Source organism: Elaeis guineensis, chromosome 7, assembly GCF_000442705.2.
Source record: "Elaeis guineensis isolate ETL-2024a chromosome 7, EG11, whole genome shotgun sequence".
Taxonomy (NCBI): Eukaryota; Viridiplantae; Streptophyta; class Magnoliopsida; order Arecales; family Arecaceae; genus Elaeis; species Elaeis guineensis.
In genome coordinates this window covers 62512603-62518457 of record NC_025999.2, presented here as the reverse complement: position 1 = coordinate 62518457, position 5855 = coordinate 62512603, and positions in this window count along the sequence as shown.

The following is a 5855-nucleotide window of genomic DNA, read 5'->3' as shown; positions in this document are numbered from 1 at the left end:
TTAGATAGGTCAAATTATCGCAAAAAAATATTTCAGAATCAATATATATGGTTACCACATAATTCATCCTTTTGACCCTAGATGCTCTAGGATGGTCTCAAGTTAATTGTCAACCGAGATTGCTTCATCCACATTGTATTTCAATCTTTCAAATCCATCTCATAGATTACTCTGGCCAAGATTTTGCTAAATTAAAATACAGCGATACATCAACTCCAATAATCTAGAGGGGTCAATCCCATCTTGATCCACACACAAACTTCACAAGTCCCTGACTGTACCCAATAGTCTTCCGTCACTGCATTAAAAATCCAGATGGTCTGACACCAAAGTACAGTGAGTTGCTTGTAAGTCACTATGGTGATCTCAGATCTGAAGGATACTTATACCCATGTATTTTACGAGCAGCTCTTGATAGCATAATGCTCAGCAGGAGAGTCACTTGTTTAGTGATGATGTACTCCTACATCTCACCTGTATGCGATATCAGTGTCACCACACTCCTTGGTTAAGAGGACAATCAATCCATATAGCACACAATGATCTATACTCGATAAACATCATCATTCTGTAATGACATATTAATTAATTATGAACATATTTAAGAACTATACAATAAATCCTCTCTTTATCACACACTAGTATAGTTCTAGGACTTCATCATAGCACAAGAGTTTAAGAAAGATGTAACTTTGTGATAAAAAATAGCAGAATAACTTTTATTCAATAATCAATAATTCATATATAAGGATGAACTCAATCATCACACGATTAATTTTAGGATATAATTTCTAACAACTTTCACTTGGACTAAAATCAATCGGAGCAGTATCTTATACCCATCTTTCATTTGAAGTCATTGAACTCTTTAATCTTGAGAACTTTAGTAAAGGGGTTGGCTAGGTTCTCTTTTTCATCGATCTTTTGAAGCTCGATGTCACCTCGATCCATGATCTCTCGCATCAGATGATAGCGATGCAAAATATGCTTGGTACGATGGTGCGACTTAGGTTCTTTCGCTTGAGCTATGGCACTGGAGTTGTCACAATACAGCAGGATAGGACCATTAATAGAAGATGTAACTCCCAGCTTGCTGATGAACTTTCGCAACCACACCACCTCCTTTGCAGCATCCGATGTAGCAATGTATTTTGCTTCGCATACAGAATCGGCCACAGTATGTTGCTAGAAACTCTTTCAGCAAATAGTTCCTCCATTCAGAGTAAATATGTAGCTTGACACACTTCTGCTATTATCACAATCTGACTAGAAATTAAAATCAGTATACCCTACAAGTTTTAGATCAATGTCTCCATAGATAAGCCATTGATCTTTAGTATTTCTCAAATACTTAAGAATTATTTTTGCAATCTTTTAATGCTTCTCATCCAGATCAGACTGGTACCTACTCACTACCCTTAGTGAATAGACCACATTCGGCCTCGTACATATCATAGCATACATGAAAGATCTCACTGTCGAAGCATATGATATTCTACTCATGCGCTCTCTTTTCTCAAGAGTTGTCGGACAATCCTTCTTGAAAAGAGTAATCCCATGGCCTATTGAAAGATAGCTTTTCTTAAAATTATCCATGTTGAACTACTTCAACAAGGTATCGATGTACGTGGATTGGGACAATCCAAGCAACCTTTTAGATCTATCTCTATAGATCTTTATCCCAAGGAAGTAGGATGTTTCTCCTAAGTTCTTCATCGAGAACTATGATGATAACCACAGCTTTATACTCTGCAAAGTTGAGATATCATTTTTTAGTAACAATATGTCATCCACATACAGCACAAAGAAGATGACTACAGAATCAGAAACTCACTTGTAGACGTAAGGCTCTTCTCCATTCCTAACGAAGCCATACATTTTGATCACCTTATCAAAATGCATGTTCCAACTCCTAGACGCTTGCTTAAGTCCATAAATAGACCTTTTCAGCTTGCACATTTTTGACTCATCTGTAGATGTGAATCCTTCAGGTTGTATCATATACACCTCTTCTTCTAGCTTCCTGTTAAAGAAAGTGGTTTTGACATCCATCTATCAGATCTCATAATCTAAGTGTGCAGCGATAGCAAGCATAATTTGAATGGACTAGAGCATTGCCACAGAAAAAAATATCTCGTCATAGTCAATACCATAATACTGATGATAACCCTTGACAACTAGACAGACTTTATAGGTCTCTACCTTTCCGTCTGCTCCTCTTTTCTTCTTAAAAATTTATTTACACCCTATGAGTTTTATTCCTTCAGACAGATCAACTAGTGTCCATACACCATTGATCTCCATAGATTCTATCTCGAACTTCATGGCCTCAAGCCATTTTTAAGAGTCAGACCTTTCAATGGCCTCCATATAGGTGATCAAATTCTCATCGTTCTCATCAAGTTCGATACGATCACCATCTTAGATCAAGAAACCATTATATCTGTCTGACTGATGTGGTACTCTACTAGATCTCTTTAATGGTGCCTCTACTGGCTCTTGACTCGATTCACCAATCAAATCTAATTCTATGTGTGTCGGTCCTTCCACCTCATAAACTTCATCAAGTTCAATTTTACAGACATTAGTTCCTTTATCAAAGAACTCTTTTTTCAAAAAGACTGTCCAGCTGCTGACAAACACCTTTTGCTCTACAGTAAGGTAGAAGTAGTACCCTTTAATTTTCTTTGAGTATCCTGTTGGAAAATATGTCTCAAAAGTCAATCGTCAACTTGTTGACGGTTGAGCAATCTTGTATTGTAATTGATTTGTTAATAAATAAAATATATTTTTATCATTTTCATCATAAGTTTTCATCTTCTAATGAACTCCATTGTTGTGATGAAGTCCTTAAGACTATATAGGTTTGATAAAGAGAGGATTTATCGATTAATCCTTAAAACTATTCACGACCAAATGATAGGCTGTTAATAAGGACGACAGCTTCTATCGAGCATAGGTCGCTGTAGGCCATATGGGTTGGTTGTTCTCTTAACCAAGGAGTGTGGAGACACTGGTATGGCATATAGGTGAGATGTAAGGGTACATCATCATTGAACGTGACCAACTCCAGAGTATTCTGCTGTCGAGAATGTCTCTAATGGGATATAGGTATAAGTGTCCCTTAGACCTGAGATCGCCTCAGTGACTTGCAAGCAACTCACTGTGCTTTGGTACTGGACTAACTGAATTTCTAATTCAGTGATGGAAAGCTTCTGGGCATAGTAAAATACTTGTGAAGTCAGGGTGTGATCGAGATAGGATTGACCACTCCAAGAGTTGGAGAAGAATGAGTCACTGTATTTCAATTTAGCAAAACCTTGACCAGGATAATCCATCAGATGGATTTGATATTTTAAAATACAATGTGGATAACCTGATCAGAGTTGACAGTTAAACTCTAAGGTATCCTATGAGCATTTTGATCAAGGAAATGAATTATATGGAAACTATATCCGCATGGGTTCTAAGGATGTTGTTCTACACAATCGACCTATCCGACCGTCAGGTACCATTGCTAGATGGTCACTTTGATTGGTATAAAAATTTATTTCTATATTATCGACTTAGGTTCGAACCTATGAGGTCACACATATTAGAATTCATGATCCGATCGAATGGTTGATCAATGATTAAGAATCGTTCTAGGGTTAAACGATCAATACGATTGACATTTAACCTAGTGCAAGTATTGCAGGAGGATCGATTAGCAATTTGATTGCTAATTGGCTTAATTTGATTAAGCCAATGGGCTGAGATTAAGTCTAATTGAATATTATTTAATTAAATTTAGTTTGGACTTGATTGGATCAAGTTCAATTAGTTTATTGGATAAGCCAAGTGCAAGAAAAAACTAGTCCTAGTTCAATTAGGACTTGGGTCAACCTAATTTCTAATTCGATTAAAAAATTAAATCTAATTTAAATATAATTTAATCTGATTAAATTAGATTATTAATTGGGTTAAGATCTATTTTAATTAAGTTGATTTGATTTTAATTTAATTTGGTTTGAGAAACTAAATTTGAACAAGTCATAGATTGAATCTTAGTAAGATTAGGATTCCACCTTGCACCACCTTAGCCCCCCATGCCCACTCTCTCTTATTTTATGTGATAAAACCTTCTCTCCCAGGCCTTCACACATGCCTAAAGCTTTCCACTCTTTCTCTCTTACATGGAATGTGGTTGTGGACCAAGTCAAAGTAGGAATTTGTTTGGATTTCAAATTCTATGAGATAGAATTTTAAGAAACCAAAACTCTTTCCTTATGGTACTGATTGTACCTAAATTTTTTATAAAATTTTCATAGCTTTTATGGCACATATTGTGTGCCCTTTGCTAGTATTCCATGGTAGAAAAAGAAGGAGGGGGTGCCCAAGAGTTGGGCACCCCTTGTCTTGCCCTGTTTGGATTTTTCTTAACTAGGTATTTGACCTAGCCAGGATTCTTCATATCTCTTTATTTAAGATAAATTTCTTCTTGAGATTTTTTTAGATTATAGAGCATTAAGAGTCTTTTGGGGTGTGTGAAAATTAAGGAGAAAGAGTGTTGGAGCATGGAGATATAATAGACACAAAACTATGTGTTTGGGTTAAGCAAAGAGAAGAAGAAGAGGGTCTTCTTCTAGGATTGCTGAGTTCACCTCTTTCCTTCCTCTATCTGTGTATTTTCTGAGAATATCTCACATTTAAAACTCCTCCTACTTCTCATCTTTGGAAGAGTCTAAATCAAGAAGAAGAAGATATCTGATCGACCATCGAAGAAGGGTCAGCACAGTACTAGCATATAGTGCTGATCTCCTGGACCAAGACTTCTGATCGTGATTCGTGAGCTCGTGTAGATGACTCCTAGAGGTTGGACATGTGTGTGGCTCGTAACATCATCCTCAAGCCCAGATCAGCAATGTTAAAATGTCTAACTTGCAAGGTAATAGATCTGATCTATTATATTTTACATACATTAGATGTAGTATAGAAACATATTAATATGATCAACATGTAGTTCTTGCTCTTTATATTTTAATTTTTGATTTAATGCCATGTAATAATTATATAATAGAATCTTAGATATAGAGATTATCTAATTTTATAAGATAAATTTTGATTTATTTTAGTCTTTCACTCCCTGATCTTGAAAAAGTTTTAAGATCTAACCCTGAAACCTTAAATCTGGTTCCTTCAATTGGTATCAGAGCCTAGGTTATTTATTACATGATTATTTATACATACTTAGATTATTTCTTAGATTAGATCTAATTTATAATCTGATTGTTAAATTTAAAATTAAAATATTTAGATCAATCACGAACTGTAGGTTGTCCTGCTGTAAGATTTATCCCTTACAGTGCAAAGGTTGTCCTAGTTCGTATAGATCTATCTTTAATCATAAATTTGTTAGATATGATCTAGATTAAATTTATGATTTATTAGATTTAAAAAGTATTTAAATCTAAAATAAAATATCTTTATTAATAATTTTCGTGCAAAGAATCCTGATATATTTGTCTGAAAAATTTGTGCAGTTTAAAGTTAAAATTATTTCAATTACATGAATCTGTTTAGATTAGATCTAAAATAGTTTCATACTTATTTCACTTGTATTTTGATTATAAATCAAATATGAAACTTGGTTGATAGAACCATATTGTAAAAATATTTTACAAACATGAAAATTATTTTTGAAAAGTCGAACCCCAACCCTCAGCCCAAAACTTAATTGAGAACTAAGAGGTTGTTTGATTTGGTTCTAGGATTGTGAATTGAAGAGCCTAAGACACAAACCATAACACATTGAGTTAATGGGTTAGTGGAAATTAGGTCCATTAATTGGGTTAGATCTAAGGTTAGATTAAAGA